This window comes from Octopus bimaculoides, chromosome 8 (assembly GCF_046866305.1).
Source record: "Octopus bimaculoides isolate indiv1 chromosome 8, ASM4686630v1, whole genome shotgun sequence".
Classification (NCBI taxonomy): Eukaryota; Metazoa; Mollusca; class Cephalopoda; order Octopoda; family Octopodidae; genus Octopus; species Octopus bimaculoides.
In genome coordinates this window covers 53,456,103-53,475,631 of record NC_142935.1, presented here as the reverse complement: position 1 = coordinate 53,475,631, position 19,529 = coordinate 53,456,103, and the positions used below count along the sequence as shown (strand labels likewise).

General features: G+C 36.6%; 1 protein-coding gene across 1 annotated transcript in view; it reads left to right on the top strand.

Annotated features, from left to right (window-relative positions):
• The first annotated feature begins 2,180 nt into the window (after positions 1-2,180).
• LOC106867256 (ornithine decarboxylase) overlaps positions 2,181-19,529 on the top strand; it is a 60,895-nt gene continuing 43,546 nt past the window's right edge. Inside the window, exon 1 of the mRNA XM_089356470.1 lies at positions 2,181-2,508. The gene's annotated coding sequence lies outside the window, so the exon portion shown is untranslated. The remainder of the gene's footprint in view (positions 2,509-19,529) is intronic.

The window sequence follows — 19,529 nt, the reverse complement described above, 5'->3', positions numbered from 1 at the left end:
ATTTGTACTCAATGCATGACGTGTCATTATTGGGCTCAAGGCCCTACGAAGAGCCCTCCACAGGAGCTAGGACGGTTTTTAAGCTAGTTATTAATAATATTCGCATCCTTATAACTTTTTTTTCTTCTCCAACATGTTTGACAAGTTTAGAAAGTTGGAGTCCGTCATGATTTCCTCAAATTTAATATTTTGTCCGCTCCCTCTTTTCAATTCTCGCAACCTCTTCTGGGGGTGCTGTGGTGATGGTGGTGGTGGTGGTGGTGGTGGTGGGGCATCAGAAACACCAGATTAGATAACCTCAATACTCAACTGGAACTTATTTTGGTAGGTTTTAAAATCAGCATTATCAGTGAAACGAACTGCTCAGAGAATTCATTTCGTTCAGTTACGTTGTTTAACCTAACCAACTGATCTATGATCGGTGGCGTTCCAGCCGTGATCATCTCTTATTTTTGTTTTTCCAAGCATAGTATCGTGGCACTCCGTCGGTTACGACGACGTGGGTCTCAGTTGAACCGATCAACGGAACACTCTGCTCGTGAAATTAACGTGCAAGTGGCTGAGCACTCCACAGACACGTGTACCCTTAACGTAGTTCTCGGGGAGATTCAGCGTGACACAGAGTGTGACAAGGCTGGCCCTTAGAAATACAGGTACAACAGAAGCAGGAAAAAAGAGAGAAAGTTGAAGTGAAAGAGTACAGCAGGGTTCGCCCCCCTCCCCTAACGGAGCCTCGCGGAGCTTTAGGTGTTTTCGCTCAATAAATATTCACAACGCCCGGTCTGGGAATCGAAACCACGATCCTTTGACCGCGACTCTGCTGCCCTAACTACTGGGCCATTGCGCCTCCACGAAGCATAGTATAATCTAGAACTGAATTACCCATTGTGTTCTGCAACGATTCGTGGTGTTCGCAAAGAAAAAAAAAAAGACATAGAAAACAGTTACAACTTTAGCTAGGAAAAAAAGTTACATTTTATTCAATACTAGAAACAACTAAAGTAATAAAACAAAATATATTTTAAATCAGTTACTGACAGTGTATGACTTGTACACAATTTATGTATGATGGCATTACAAGTGTGAACAAAAAAAACCCCTTTTAATGAGTTTCTTAAGCAAAGACAATGTTTCACCTGTTACCTGTTTCAGTCATTAGACTGCAACTGTGTTGGGGTACTGGGGCACCACCTTGAAGTATTTTAGTCGAACGAATTTACCACAAAACTTTTTTTTCTCTCTCTTTAAATGCCTGGTACTTATTCTATCAGTCTGTTTTGCCGAACCGCTAATTTACGAAGGCGTAAACACATCAACATCGTTTGTCAAGCGGTGGTGGGGAACACACACACACACAAACACACACACACACAAACACACACACACGATAGTCTTCTTTCAGTTACCGTCTACCAAATCCACTCAAAAATCTATGGTCGACCCGAAGATATAGCAGACACTTGCCCAAGGTACAACGCAGTGGGAAGCAAACTTATCACACCCACGCCCATGAAACAAAAAATTCAAGTCAGTCATTTATTTTCAGTCATTTATTTACAATAAATGACATGTACATATTGGTTTCAAAAGTTTGGCACAAAGCCAGCAATTTCGGGAGAGCGGGTAAGTCGATTACATCGACCCCAGTGCTCATCGACCCCATCGCATTACATGTATATTTAGTATTTTTAATGTTGATGACTAAGACAAGTATTCCACGAGAAACGCTGTTATAGCCCTGTAGTTCTGTGTATTGCTAGTAACTTTTCCCTATGATTTTTTTCTCCTGGGACGTTTTTTCCTGAGTCTTCTTACTCTGGATTCTGATGCATGGCAGGTTTGGTTATAGTTTCGGACAGTCCTTCTTAGATTTAAATGTATTCCACACTTAACTGAGTTCTTTTAGACATAAGAAAAAAAACTTCGCCTTTATAGAGGCCCGAACTGTCTACACTTCGACCCGTAGAAAAGTTAATCATCTGTGCCGGATGGCGGCAACTCTTACAAGAGCGTTGGAGGGGAAGACGAAATGCAAGAAAAGAGAAACAAAATTATCTAAGGACGAAGTTGACATCATCTTCCTGTGTGACCTCTTTAAAACACAATTTCATCAGGTACTATAAATAGAAAGAGAAATTACAAAAACTTATATAAGAACACGGATACAAAATCTTTAAGTCACATTACATTTCTGAACGTTTTAGTTCGAATCAGCGTAACCAACTGCCACGTATCTTACTAGTGACTCTATCTATCTATCTATTTATCTATATCTGTCTACAGATATACATATACAAACAAACATATAAATTTATTTATTTATCATATATATATACATATATATATTTATTTATTTATTCATTCATTCATTCATTCATCTGTAAACATGGACTTTTGTTTCCTTTCGCACCACTTTCTTTATGATTTATAAAATACGTTGCAAACTACTGCTCTTGTTGCTGGTGTAGCTAATAACATGATTTTGTGCTAGAAAGGAAAACGGTTAAGGTATGTAGCGAATATTATCGTATTATTTTCATTTTCTTGTTTTGCATTTTGCTTTCGTGCTTGTGTTTATTTTCTCATTTTTATTATTTTTGTCCTTTCTTCCCTCCTCCTGCGAAGACTCCTCCTTCTCGCCAACATCATCATCAATTATCGTCATCTATTGGATCTCAATTTTTTTACCCGTCATGCACCATCCTCCCATCACTATCGCCGTTATAATCAAAAAGTCCTACGTAGTCATTCGATCTGCTAGAAATAGCAGTCATATCTGCTACGAATTATTCCCCTTCACCTTCAAAATAAAGACGCATACGATGGTATAATATACAAGCAGTCGCGTGGCTAATAGAGGAACAAGGAGAATGATCGCTCCTCATCCCCTCGAGCATATTTTTTTCAAAATTGGTACCTTTTATAAATGTATAATCAATGAGTAAAAAATTGTTTAGTATCTATCACGGCACCTTTTTTTATGTACTCGCTCTGCCTAACTTTAAAACCTGTCTATGCCCTTGTATTCAAGGTACACTATACTTGAAAAAAAGTTAGGATGTTTATTGTAGGAACGACTTTGTCATTCTAGGTCTCCTTTTTAATTCTCTAGAACAGGGGTTTTCAAACTGTGGTCCGCGGACCACAGGGGGTCCGCAAGGACAAGACAGGGGGTCCGTAGACAGCAAATACTTTTTATGGGCAATTTGATTTTATATATGTTTTTTAATCGAAATCTTTTAATTGACAATAAACCTATTTGTTAAATACTGTTAAATAAACAAATGTAAAAATATGTTATTTTAAGCAAATATTTATGTATAAATTTCATAAGCGTTTATAAGGTAGGGGTCCGCAAGTCAAAAAGTTTGAAAACCCCTGCTCTAGAACACCTACAATAAAGATCATGTCAGGGAGGGGGATGCACCAGCATCTAGCTGGTACACATTACAGCTGAGTAGAATAAAAGGACGTGATATGAAGAGCCTTAATTAAGGACACACAATGTCCAGGAACTGAACCCACGATCTTGTGATCATGAGCCGAATACCCTAGCCCCTAGGCTACACATTTTCTCAGAGTTCACGTTTTACAATGAACTAATCGATACTATTATTGCTTTTTAACCCAAGATCAGCCCTAATTGACCAGGTCTATTGATCAAAAGCAATTCAGCCGTGAATACCCAGTATTTTATTTTATTTTTTTTCCTAAAGACATTGCACTCAGGGCACAATTATAATCCAATCCGTTTTAAAAGAAGATAGGGTGTGATTTCAAGGGGATTTAGTTTCTAATTCTTGCAGGTCTACAACCTGCGAGAAGTTCTGTTGTTGGCTTCACAGGTTAATGTTGTGTGTGTGTGATAGAGAGAGAGAGAGGGAGAGAGAGAGGGAGAGAGTGGGAAAATACACAGTGTTAGTTTACTTACGTCTCTGTACTTCAGCGTTCAGCAAAATGTGGCAAATAGAAAAAGTAATGGTGTTGATTTGATCGACCACATCCGGTGTCTTTTAACTTTATGTATCATACCTTGTATTTTGATAGTCTGACTTGCTACTGAGCTATTCTTTTATTCTCTAACTTGTTTCAGTCATTTGACTGCGGCCATGCAGTACCGATTAAGAGAATTTAATGCAACACTTCTAAAGACATGATAATTCCTTCTCATGTCCTTAAGGATGATGTCTAGATGATTTAGCAGAATCGTTAGAGAGACGGATAATGCATTGCAGTATTTCATCTGACTCTTTAAATTCTGATTTCAAATCTCCACTCATTCCTTGAAGTCAACGGCTAGCTTTGTCACTCAACCTGTCAGGGGTTGATAAAGTGAAGTGCTATTCAAATGCTGGGACGATTTAACAATTATCCCCTCTAATTTCTGGCCTTGTGCCTATGTCAAAAATTAATCATTGTGGTTAAGTACCAAGTCATCCTTTATTAAGTACACCTATGACCAACGGTGTTTCAATTATAACAATCCATAGTGTATTTCGAATTGCATTATACGATCTATCCTTTAAGGTATATTATACAATGTACGTTGTAACCAATTTTTTTAAACAGTATAATGTAATTCAAAGGCAAATTGGCTGTTCTTTCTGATAGATAGAGCTATCACATTAAGGCATCCTTATTGACTGCTGTTTGTGTGATTATGTCCCAAGTTTTTAGTGTCTGGTTTTTTTTTTCTTGCTCTTTAGTTGGTGGGTCGGTAATGGCAGTGATTATATTGGTGTTGATGCATTGTGGTGGTGGTGAAGTTCGATTTAGACATACATACATACTTACATACATACATACATACATACATGCATGCATATAGATCGTTGACCAGTGACTATTCATTTTTCCCCCCGTGTTTTTCTCCTTGTTTTCTCCGTATTCTTTCTGTTGAAGAGCGTAGCTCGAAACGTTAAAGACTTTCCGTATTCCCGAGCGTCATACTAATACATCCTTTTGTTGTTTACACCACCTGTCCTCGTCTGTTGTTGTTTTTTTTTTCGTACACTCTCCTATATATATATATATATATATATATATATATATATATGTGACGGGCTCATTTCAGTTTCGGTCTACGAAATCCACTCACAAGGCTTTGGTCGGCCTGTGGCTATAGAAGAAGACACTTGCCCAAAGCGCCACGCAGTGGGACTGAACCCGGAACTATTTGGTTGGGAAGCGAGCCTCTTACCACACAGCCACTTGCAATTATACGATTCAGGTTTCGACTCAGATATTACTCGCATGTCTCACTGTCGCATGAGCACATGGGTCCACCGCAGTCCAAAGGTGAAATATAACGTAATGCAAAGAGCACAGTCTTTGATGATAATCGTGACGCCACTACCCTTAGCATTGAGTCTATTACACCCGAGTATCTTGCTCGCTTTCTTCTGGCTCACCCCTCCCCTCTCCTAAGGTCACCTAGATGCGATCTATATCTCCATTCTGTCCCCAGCATGAAATACTGTAATCTGAAGTTGTCGTAACGCGGAAGATATCTGTATGTATGTATGTATGTATGTATGTATGTATGTATGTATGTATGTATGAGTGTGCGTGTGTGTATTAATGTGAGTTTGGAGGTATACATTATCCGGACGGACACCCTATGGGTTCTCAGTTATGTTCCAGGTTTAAGGGAAAAAGGTACCACAGAATTAGTAAAAGGTTTACGGCACAAAAGAAATCACTTTAAACTTGCTAAAATAATATTCGAAGTGAAATATAACTTCGAAGTGTTCATTTGTCAAAATGAGGATCTGAGAAAAGACTTTGCAATTAAAAAGAAAAAATAAGTAGGAGAAGACTTTTCGAATATAAATAAAGTGGAAGTATACAAAAATAAACGTTATTTCCTATCGGACTGTTAGTTTTGTTTCATTTTGAAAGATAAAAACCAATGTTACGGTTTATTATTATTTATATTTTAAATTACATATATATGAATGCATCAAAATCTTTTAAGTGCTTAGGGCCTCTATCCGGCTCTGATTTATACAATATTTCGTGCAGTGTGATAGAACACAACAGCCGTGGCCGTGTCCATTTACATATTTCAGTCCTTGTTCTAGTTATGCTGAATTCAGGCCATGCAAGTGTTTGTCATTACATATTTCATTGTCGTTATCTTAATGGTAATTTTCGTTTTCTTATCTCATGTGTTTTAATTATATTCTAAATTCCCAGTTTCTTTGATGTATATGTTTTACTTATCTGCTGCTGCTCATACAAACATCCTAGATTGTAAAAGGCCATCCGGTTGATTGCTATAAAGTCACTTACAGATACTATCTAACCTCTGGCCTACGGGCGTGCTGCCTCCTCTCTCTGCTTTTTTTTTCCTATTTCGACTACAATAGGCCTTTACTCCTCAAACAAGACTGGACTCATGCCATCTCCATTTAGGCTTACTTTTATACTCGTTTCTCTTCCTCTCATTACTCTTGTTATGTGCGACCAACCCTACCCTACATTAGGTCTCTCACTAATCACTCAAACCAGTCCTTCTTTCCCAGATTATCGACCCTCCGGAATTCCCTCCTGCTCATGTTTCCTACTGGCGTTGACGTTCAAGAGAAACAATAAAGCCCATCAATCTCACCAGTCAAGTGGGGATAGGGGGAAGCGAAGGCCGTGAGCGTTGCCCCTTCCTCCAGACCCAGCAAGTAAGCGAAAAATCTCTGAATAAACATTTCTTTCTTTTTTGTTTAATATTCTCATAATTTGCTCTAGTTTCTTTTCTGTGGCAGAAAATTGCAACAGTAACTGAAAGCCAGAATTAGAAATAACTATAAGAGTATTAAATATGTATCTCATAAAAATAGGGACAGATTTTAGAAATTTGAAAAGTGATGAGAACTCCAAGAAAGAGAAAAAGAAGCATCTTTATCCAAAGACAAAGAGATTGGATACCCATATTGATTCTTTAAATCCTTTCAACATCCAAATACAATTGACAGGTTATATAATTCATAACATAATTTGCCTTCTTCTAGTCTCTTGTTTTTCCGTTCAATTCATTTCTAATTCATTATATTAAAACACAACCGGACAGCTACTGATTATCTTAATTAATTAATTCTTGACAATGTGTGCAACTACTACAACTAATCTAATTTTCTTATTGTACTCTTTTTATTTTTCCTTTAAAATTTTTGGTTCCTTTATTTTTATACTTAGTGGTATTTCGTCTGTCTTTACATTCTGAGTTCAAATTCCGCCGAGGTCGACTTTTCCTTCATCCTTTCGGGATCGATAAATTAAGTACCAGTTGCGTACTGGGTCGATCTAATCGACTGGCCCCCTCCTCAAAAATTTCGGGTCTTGTGCCTAGAGTAGAAAAGATTATCTTAATTAATACTTGACAATATGTGCAACTAATCTAATTTTCTTTTTGTACTCTTTTTATTTTTTCTTTAAAATTTTTGGTTCCTTTATTTGTATTTCATTTATTTACATACTTGCTCCCTCGCTTACTTGAATCCCTCATTCCTTACAATTCATCGACCATCGACCACTTTTCTCCCCTGCTTTCGACTTTGGACTGACTTTTCCGCTTCTTTCCAGTTCGATCCCTGGCTTCTTACAACTTCCTTTCAGATTTTGTTGCACCGCGACATATGTTTCGTTACGAGAAGTTTTCCTGTCCCAGGTCATGTTGGTTTTGATTTGTCATCATAGCCTCGGTAACTTAGCATTATTTTTTTCTAGTGAGGGATGTTGGCCCTACACATACTCACTTTTATCTCTGGGAAGAAGTAGTCCACATTAGTCTGGCTTCTATCCTTTGACCTGTCCAATATGGGACCAGAAGCTTGTGCTCTACTGGCATAGCTCTCAAGCTTTGAGGCAAACAATCGAGAGTAAAGGTGTGTTCTCATGTATTTTCTTGCATATATGTCTAAGTGACACTCTCTCTCTCTCTCTCTCTCTCTCTATCTCTCTCTCTCTCTCTCTCTCTCTCTCTCACACACACACACACACACACACACACACACATACACACACACGCGCACACATATATACAAAAAAGATATATGCATACGTATTTATGTATGTACGTATACATGACAACACACCACTTCACTCACTTTCTCTTTCTCTCTCTCTCTCTCTCTCTCTCTCTCTCTCTCTCTCTCTCTCTCTCTCTCTCTCTCTCTCTCTCTCACACACACACACACACACACACACACACACACACGTCCATTTCATATACACATACCTACATCTTTCACTTTCTTCTCTCTTTCACTTTAAAACAAAAATAAATAAATAAATAAACTTTACGGAAATTAACGAACAAAACCAGTTGATCCAAATAACAGTTCTGCAAGTCAAACGAAGGTTAACCCTAATTATCTATCTATCTATCTATCGACCTTCACCACCTACATAAATGTATTTCTCTCCAAATGTTTTTTATGCATGTTTAGAAATTATTTTCACGCATAAAATGGTGGTGCCCCAGTATGACCGCAGCTTTAAAGTTGAAGCACTGAAAAAAATCAGAAGAATAAGTGGTTGTGTTGGTTGTTTTATTGGCGATCTTACGGTACGAGTCCTAAATATCGGTCTTTTCCGTAAGAAGTGTCTTCGACGATCTTTACCAAAGATCGGCCTTTTCCATAACACCCGCACGATCTTCACTACGGTGTTAGGGTTAGGGTTTTAGTGTCAGGGTTAGGGTTTTAGGGTTAGGGTTAGTGTTTAGGGTTAGGGTTACGGTTACTGTTAGGGACGGAATTCCCTAACCCAAACCCTAAAAACCAAATCCTAACCCTAACCCTAACCCTAAACCCTTCAAAATAAATCGCGCTCTCTGTATGTCTTTCGCTTTTATGACGTCGTTTCCCTGTTTCTCTCCAACACTTTTTACGGAAAAGGCCGATCTTTCGCAAAGATCGCCGAAAACACTTTTTACGGAAAAGGCCGATATTTAGGACTCATACAGTAAGATCACCGTTTTATTCTTATTGTTACGGTTGTTTTTGCCGTCCATTCACTTACAAAAAAAAAAAATTCATTACGACATGAGTTTTCTAGGTTTCCGTATGAGATTCCGGTATTTAAATAATAATATGCCCTATATACAACTTAACATGGGCGTCTTGATAGAATACCGAATACTGCGTTATTAGCCTTGAGAGACTCTCAAGCACTCAGGCAACCATGTTAATTAGAATATAAAGGTTACTTTTTGATATTAATACTGCTTCCGTCGCTAATAATTCATTTTATGCTTTATAGTTATAGCATGAAAACCAATAGGAAAATTAGTTTCGCATTGCGTCAAGACTATCAGGAGCGCATTGATTCCGTAACATAAGGGGGTTCCTGTATTTAAACAATAATATGCTCTATAGTTATAGCTTAAAAGTCAGCAAGAAAATTAATTTCGCGTTACGTCAAAATGTTCAGGAACGCGTTGATTCCGTAACGTGAAGGGATTCCTGTATTTAAACAATATAATCTATAGTTATACCATAATAGCCACTAGGAAAATTAATTTCGCATTACGTTAAGATTTTCAGGAACGCTTTGATTCTGTAACATGTGGGAGTTCCTGTACCTTGAAAGCCATCAGGAAAATTAATTTCCCGTTACGTCAAGATTTTCAGAAACGCTTTGATTCTGTAACATGAGGACAGTCTTTATCTAAATGATAATAATATGCTCTATTGTAGGTTACCTAGTGATTCTTTTCACTATCATGTCACATGCTTTTACAACACGCGACATTTCCATATTTATACAGGAAGTATTTCTTCACACAGACACTGATAAAAGTGTCGTGTACTTATTTTTCTAGCATGTCTCTGTTATTTCGTCATACTCTATATTTGACATTAGCTGACGTGTTTTTCTTTTATCGTTTTAAGTTATTTATTTATTTATTTATTTATTTATTTTTTTACTGTAGTCCGTTCAGTCCTATCGTGCAAACTTATCAATGATGAAAGGCGTTTCAATTGTCACTATATCATTTTCGTCTTTTCTTCTTAGACAAAGTCTGTTTAGGATGGCGATTCTTAACCAGGGTCGATATAAGATTTTGTTGCTACAAGTTAACTGCAATAAATTGGTTATACTTCTACAATTAATAAGTTATTAAAATTTTTTTATACAATTCCCAGTTATACAATTTTTTCTACAATCCCTGGTAATAATAATTATACAGACTGTCCTCATTTAACGACCTACCTATTTAACGACCACTCGGAGTTACGACGAACTTTACGCGCCATCATTACATATTTTACAAAGTATAAAAACTTAAAAACTTTGACTGTCGTATTGTGCGCTGTACGAGAACGTGTTATTGAGAAATTTATGACGATGTTATCGAGAAATTTATGACGATGTTATCGAGAAATTTATGACGAAAAAAGAAGATAACAAAGCAAACAACACTGACGGGATTTTTCATGCATTTCGATGTCAAGAATGAGTTGCTTTTGTAATCTTTATCCAAAGTAAAACAAAGTTATTGTTTGAGTTTCCTTTAAACCTTTTCACCTTTTCTATATAATCCCGAGAAAGGTTTATTAGGCATCTTATGTACTGGGCCTGGAATCACAAACATACTTACGATGTCTGAGCTACAATAATACAGCATCCATATCCTAACTTTTAAGGTTTTCCTTGTGATAATCTTACTGTTACTTATTAATTTTTCAACAATTTATGTTAGTGATTCTTGACCCTATACTGCATATACTTTATACAGTACGGTATTCTGTTTTTATATGTACGTACAGTACACTATGCCTATAAAAAAAAAAATACGTACCCTATGAATATTTGTTTAACGACGAATTTGCTTAACGACGGGGCTGTTGGAACGTAACTCGGTCGTTAAATGAGGACAGTCTGTAATTTATGATGTTTTAAAACATTGAATGGCTACGAGGGTCCATCCGAGTAAAATAAAAATCAAATGGATCCATAGGTAAAAAAAGAAAAAAATGGTTCAGAAACACTTTCATGGCGGTGATACTTGAAGGAAATTCGGTTATTTCTGCCAGGTCAAGCAACCGCGTAAAAACTTCTTTATTTGGTTTTTCATTATAATATTTACTGTTAGGAAGGCGGCGAGCTGGCAGAATCGTTACTGCGCCGGTCAAAATGCTTAGCGGCATTTCGTCTGTTTTTACATTCTTTACGAGTCGATAAATTAAGTACCATTTGAGCACTGGGGTCGATTACATCGACTATCACCTATCCCCCAAAATTGTCAGGCCTATTGCCTATGGTAGAAAATAATATCTACTGGTAGGAAGGCAGCGAGTTGGCAGAATCGTTAGCACGCCGGGCAAAATACTTCGCGATATTTGTCCGTCTTTATGTTCAAATTAAGCCGAGGTTGACTTTACCTTTCATCATTTCGGGGTCGACAAATAAGTACCAGTTGAGTACTGGGGTCGATGCAATCGATTCACCTCCTTCCCCGAAATAGCTGGCCTTGTGCCAAAATTTGAAATCAATATTTATTGGTTGGTTAAGGCGGCAAGCTAACAGAAAAGTTACCACCCCGGGAAGAATGCTTAGCGGCATTTTTTTTCAACTTCATGTTCTGAATTCAAATGCCTTCCCTCCTTTCGGGGTCGATAAGATAAGTACCAATTGAACTCTGGGATCAATAATCAATTTATTCCCTCCTCCGAAACTTCTAGCCTTGTGCAAAAATTTGAAATCATTATTTACGAATAGGTTGATTATAAACATTATTTACATTATTTACATTTGACGGATATTTGTCCTCATCTTGTTTGTTGTTAACACAACGTTTCGGTTGATAGACCCTCCAGCCTTCATCAGGTGTCTTGGAGAAATTTCGAACCTGGGTTCTCATTCCTAAGGTATTTTTCGATGTTGTTGTTATTATTATTATTATTATTATTATTATTATTATTATTATTATTATTATTATTATTATTATTATTATTGCCTTTGCACAGTTTCTAACGCTGGAGATGTACTATGGTGTCAGCTGTTCACTACCAGTGAACTAAGGTAACACCTCTTATTTTTCGAGCACCTTCCAGAGTATTCGAGCGGTTCCAAGCAGTGCTGTTTTCTGCAAGTGCTCCACCCTTATTGCGACCCCTATTTGTTCCATGTTCTTCTCAAAATTTTTACTCACTGTTCCCAGGGCTCCGACAATTATTGGTACTACTACTACCTTTTTCATTGACTACAACTGCTTAACCTCCCAAGCTAACCTGTCATATCTATCGACTTTTCTTTTTTCCTTATCGCATACCCTGTTTTCAGTTGGGCATGCTATATCTATAATCCAGCATAGTTTGTTTTCTTTCTCAATTAAGACTATGTCTGGTTTCCTATTCTCTATCTTATGGTCGCACTGAATCATAAAATCCCATAGGATCTTTGCATTATTATTTTTTATGATGCCTTCGGGTTTATAGTCGTACCAATTTTTTGCTCTGTCACGTCCATACTTGTTGCAAAGTGTCCAATGGACAAGCCTTGCTATATTGTCATGGCGTCTCTTATATTCCTTCTGGGCTAGTGGCGTACATTGGCTGGTAATATGCCATACGGTTTCATTCTTTTGTCCACAGATTCTGTACTTATCACTTTCTGATTTGTTGTCTATTCTGTATTTTATGTAGTTTGTTCTTAGTGCTTGCTCTTGAGCAGCACAGATTAGAGACTCCGTTTCCGGTTCTAAATCACTTTTAGTCATCTACAGCCATCTTTTTTCTCTGTATGTCTTATCTTCAACATCCCTATGAAATTGTCCATACATTCTTTTCTTTGCCCACCTATTTTCAGTTTCATTCATTTTCAATTGCTTGTACAGTGCTTTATCTTTGCAATCTTTCATCCTACACAAGCCTGACCGTCTTACTTCTAATGTTAGCGGTTCTGTGACAATTTTTACATACCATACTATGTTGTTTTCTCCTACTCTAATATTGTGCTCACATCCAATAAGTCCTCTTCCCCCTCTTTTTCTTGGTACATACAGTCTGTCTGTGTCACTTTTTGGGTGGAGTGTCCCATATCTAGTTAGCAACTTCCTTGTCTTTCTGTTTAAGCTGTTTAGTTCGTCTACTGCCCATGCGATTACCTCTGCTGCATATCTAAAGAGTGAAACCACCTAAATGTTGATAGCTTCAATCTTATTCCATCTGTTTAATTTCGATTTAAGGATCAGTCTCAGTCTGCACAAGTACTCCACCTTAAATGTTTCTGTCATTTCTTTCTCCATCAATTTATCCATTTCCAAAATCCCCAAGTACTTATAGCCCGTCTCTTCTATCTGTTTCATAACCTCTCCCGACGGTATCGTTAGCTCGTTCATACATTTGTTTTTGCCTCTCTTCAAGACTAACACACCACACTTTCTCAGTCCGAACTCCATTCTGATATCAGCACTGAAGGTATACACCGTATCAACGAGGGAACTGACCTGAGCTTCATCTTTACCATAAAGTTTGAGGTCATCCATGAATAACAAATAGTTGACTTTTTGTTGGCGGCTTTTGAATACATACCCAGCTTATTATTATCGTTATTATTATTATTATGTTTTTTTTTCTTCTTTCTTCAAATTTTTTCCCATTTCTCGCCGACTGTTTTCCGTACACCTAGGGCAGAGAAACGTTGTATGCATTCCCAATTTACACACGCAAATTCATAGGTAAAACATGTATTTAAGAAAAAAAAGAAAAAAATCATGAATGGATGTTGTTTTCACAGCGATAATGTTTTTCTTAGTACATGAGTCGTTCCAGTTAGCACGATTTTTTTGCACCTCCTGTAGAGATGGTAAGCCTGGTATCATTTTCAAATAGATTTCAGTACCTTTTTTTATCATTCCTAGAGATCCTACAATCACTGGTATGGTAGTCGCCTTGAGGTGCCACACTTTTTCAATTTCTATTAGCAAGTCTTTATATTTACTGATCTTGTCAAATTCTTTCGCCGCTATATTATGATCACAGGGAATACTCATGTCAATTAATAAACACGTCTTCTTTGTCTGATCTTTTATGATAATATCCGGTTTATTAGCTTTTATTTATTATTATTATTATTATTATTATTATTATTATTATTATTATTATTATTATTATTATGCTTACACGAGTTCAATTCCAGGCAGTGGTAGTATCTCGTAGTCCGAGACGATTCTGCAGTTCGTTGCTGAAGAAACTGCACAAATGACTGTTTATAGTGATCAAATGAATGTACTGTGCATTAGCTCACTCCCTTCATCAAATCAGTGTTACCTGAACAGGTGCACTGCGTACCACACGTCAGGTGTCGAAGTGATCGTAGAGCAACGTAAGATGAAGTATTTTGCTCCAGAACACAACGCACCACCCGGTCCAGGAATTGAAACTACCATCTCGCGGTCCTGAGTGCAACATGCTAACCACTAGACCATGCGTCCTTATACATACATACATACATGCATACATACATACATACATACATACATACATACATACATACATACATACATAGGAACCGAAAAGAGAAATATGTGCATGTGCACACTAGATTCGTAAAACGGCAGAGAATAATAAAAATGAAATGCGCATGTCACATCTCACTTTATTTCGCTATTTTAATTATGCAGGTTAACACCATGTTTCCATACCCGCTTTATTAATTTTTCTTCGCGTTAGCGGAAAAAAGTTATTTGTCTTGTTAAAGATGTCCTAGTGTAATCTGAAGCGAAATTAGCTGCTGTTTCTTGCGGGTGGAGTAGCCACTTAGAGGCTTCCTCACTGTAGGAAACGAATGTAGGAAACGAATAAAGGTATCAAGTGAAGTCAGGTTTTGTGTCTTTACCCATTTGATATGAAAAGCTTTCATCAATTTAATTTAATAACAGTTTATGCTGCTAAAAGCTATGCATGCGCGCGCGTGTGTGTGTGTGCCGTTAGCTAAACTATTGCAAAATGTTGACTAACCATGGTGAGTCGCCATCTTTTCTAGTTCTTCAAAATGCTTAAGCTTTATGCCTATCTCCTATGCGTCAGTATTTTACTGACAGCATGGCAGAATGTTTTCGATCAGCTAGGGTTGCGAACTTATTTCATTTTCCATTTTGAACAGCTTCATTTCACTTACGTCATTGATGCCTTTGGGAAATGCACGAATGCACAACTTTCCCTAGCTCTAAAAGTTTTCCCAGTCTTAAAAACTTCGAGCTCCGTGCGTGCGTATGAACAAAAATGTCTTCGGGGTAAATTGTTAATTTCATTTCTTAGCAGTTGGCCCTATATTCTGAAGTAGTGTGCCATGGCAAGCATGGCTAGTTTCCTTCTTGCAGTAGTGCAATTTACTATATAAAACTTCTAGCAGTGTAAACTGCTATTAAATTGAATTGTCAAAACCAATCCGTATTCGTAAGTGAGGAAAGATACAAAACCTGATAGCTTCAGATAAAATAAATTTACAAAATAATAAATTTTTAACAAAATTATTTTGACAACTGATTTTTACACAGACTGCAGTGCTGTTGATTCTCATGTGATGGCGAGTTGCGAGCGTTCATACTTTTCCCAGTGAATTTCTCAATAAAAATAAAGCGAATCTAGGCAGGAACTAAGACCAAGTAGCGTAACGGATTTGTCGAAAACTCAACATAATATGTAGTATAAGAGATAAGGAAAAGTATAAACATCACAACATTCATTTCTGTTTCTTAACATCTCTTCGTGGTTACCGTCGATTAAAAACAATCACAGAAAATAGACATTTAAAATTTTCCATATCTCTTCTGGTTATAAAAATGAGATTTTGGTTTATTTGTAATTTCTCTGTTTAAAGATTAACTAACTTGACCAAACAGAGAGATCTCGGCATGGAGATACCTTATTTCATCCATAATAATTTGCTTTTTTTTATGACTTAGAAGAAGGGTAATGCCTATTACCATTTTGCAGAGCCTTTGAAACTGGTAGGAAGAAAAGTAGGAATAAACCACGAGTCACTGGTATCCTCAACTCAGACACTCGATCTGAATACTTGCATCGGAGTGGATTATGCTAAAGATACCTAACGAGAAGTGGTTGTGTTAAACCGGGTGACGGATTGAATTTTCCACTCAAGAACTATTAAAGCTATCCGACAGGCTTTTATCACGGTATCCGTTTACTCAGTTTAACTAACAAAGGTTGCGCCGACCTGAGCCGGTAGTAGAACCCAGATGCATGTGATTACCGGAACTACTTAATTACAAGGTCATGAACGGGAACTTTCCTTCTTAAAAAGAAAAGTATTCCAGCACAGTCGAATCAAATATGGCGGCAACAACAAATCTAACTCTGATATTTTCTATCATCAAGGTAATGCTTTAAGAATAACATCTTTCTCATTATCTGTCAAAGAGAAAAGAAAGAGATCTTTGAAATTGTCTTATTTTATATGCATGTCCTGATTCTAAATGCAGTTGATGCATGAAACTTCCCAACAAGGATGTTTTCCGCTGTTATCTTAAATAAATTCTTCATATATACTAATTGCTCTCTCATGACAAGAGAAACAAGAAGTAATTTTGTTTTTATCTTATCTATACGCGAACACTGATCTCACCGGTAAATTTTCAGTAACTGATCTATGCAATGTTTGTTTGTAGTCACAGACAAGCTTTATCTAGCAGCAAGCCTTATGAGATATTGTTCATTATAAATCAGAACCGAAACAATATTTTAGGAAGCATTAAATGTTACAAAACATGTAATTATACTTGATCAAGTGAAAGCATGACTGAATGACAGACAGAAAGGCAGCAGGCTGTTTAAAGTAACTAAGACAAATATTTAGTAAGCAGTCAAGTGTATATGTACACACACACACACACACACACACACACACACACACACACACACACACACACACACACACACACACACACACACACACACACATATATATATATATATATATATATATATATGACGGGCTTCCTCTCAGTCTCCATCTACCAAATTTACCATAAGACATTGGGCGGTCCGGGGCGATAGTAGAAGACACTTGCCCAAAATGCTGCGCTGTGGCACTGAACCCGAAACCACATAATTGCAAATCAAATTTCTATATTTACGTGAAATATTTCAATCAAAACTTCCACCGAATGTAAACCTGCTGACCTGATGATGTAGTTGTTTAGGACATATTTAGGACATAAAGCAAAATTTATGCTTTAGAGAGAAGCCACTCAGCAAGAAAGAGAACCTTAGATATGCTTCGAAACACAATTTCTCTTTCTTAGTTCTAAATTTACTTGTATGCCCATATTCAATAGCAAACTTAATTATATCATTAGGTATTTAATCTCGAAAAGTTGTGCTCTTCATATAAAGAAAGGGACCCTATATTATCTATTCTAAAAACCCCATCTAAACAGAAAAATGAAAATATGCAAAATATCTCTAAAATACATACATACATCATATATACATACATACGTGCATGCATCTATCTATCTATCTATCTATCTATCTATCTATCTATCTATCTATCTATCTATTTATCTATCTATCTGTATACTAGGGGTGCTGAAAAGTTCCTGGCTTTAAGGGTGTTGTGAAAGGCCTGGTTGACGGCCCAAACTTCCGAATTCTTTTCCAGGTCTTAGAAACAGTAAATGACCGCTGCAAAAAGTGTGTTAATCTGAGAGGGTAATATGTTAAATAAAATCATAATTAACTGATCCTCCCGTATTTTCTTTTATTCAAAGCCAAGAACTTTTCAGCATGTATGTATGTATGTATGTACTGTTTTATTGAAGCTGTAAAATACTTCACAAAGTTATTCAGAGTTTCACATAACCGTTTATCTGACAGTTGTGAGAATTCAGAAGATATATATATATATATATATAATAACATAAATAATATATAATTATATGCATATATCCATCATATATGTACATACCGACATCTATATGTATACATACAAGCATATATGGAAACAGGACATCACAAAAAAACGTTAAACACAATGTTTGTATGTATGTATTGTGTTTGTCCCCCACCACCATCGTTTGACACCGATGTTGGTGAGTTTACGCCCCCATAACTTAGCGGTTCGGCATAAGAGACGATAGAATAAGTACTAGGCTTACAAAGAATATTCCCAAATAACTGAAACAAGTAAAAGAATAAAATTATATATATATATATATATATATATATATATTTCGTTTATATTTATATAATGGGCATTACTACAGAAAAAATAATAATGCCACACGCTGGACTTCTCAAAATAACCACATTTAGTACCGAATGCGAGGAAAAACAACCAAACAGAAGACGACCAACTTTCTTTTAAATAACTTAACTATGTATTGACCGATTTCGCGATTACTAGAATGAATCTAGATTTCGCTCGTCAGCATAGTATTGTTCCAAATATATAATATATATATATATATATATATATATATATATATATAGCGACTCCATCTAAGAATATCAGAAGAAGGAATTGTATTCCGAAATATCATCAGGCTATAGATAACTAAATTACAGCAGGTATATAGTCCACTTTTTGTATTATAGTGCATTGTTGTACCATTCAAAACTTTTTATTCTTTACAAACAAAACGATACTTTAAGCGAACTACAATACTCTCCTATATATATATATATATATATATATATATACACACACACACACACACACACACACACACACACACACACACACACACACTACCAATGCACCCCGGCGTTGCCCAGATGTTATGACCTACAGCCATATTGTATTATTTCTTCCTTTCAATCAGCACACGAGGAGTATGAAGCAAGCAGCTCTTCTTTATAAACATGTTTTTCGGTCATTTTCTGATGAACAACGCTGCAGTTTACGTCTACCAAATTCAGTCACAAGTTTGTGGTTGACCTAAGGCTATAGTAGAAAACACTTGCACAAGGTACCATGCAGAATGACTGTGTGGTTGGGAAGTAAACTTCTCAACCACACAGTCATTCTGGCACCTAATGCGTGTGTGTGTCGATGTGTGTTTACATTTGTTGTTAAATCAACTATTGTGTCCCATTATGTCTCAAAGTTAGCAGTTCATCAAGCAGCAATCTGTAAAATAAATGACAGACTGAAATATGTACTGAGGTCAGTATGATCAATTAAATTTTTGAAAGTGATACCCCATCATGAAGACGGTCGAAAAACTAAACCCAGTAAAATAATGCTTAAAGACGTACTGGCTTCAAATTTAAGGTAATGGATTACTAAACACAAGATAAGGAGTTCAAAACTTCGTATTGAACTTCCACTCCATACGATAACACTATATGTACATCTCAGTCTACTTGACTTTCAACAATTAACAATTGTAATTTGAAGTTGAATGGTTAGCAGTAAGATAGGTGTCCAGATTTCTTTAAAATTATTATGCAAAATATTCTGAGAAATTGTATTTTTTCTCCACAACAGAACACACACGCACACATACACACACACACACACACAGAAGTGTGTCTCTGCTAACTTGAGCTACTACAGAT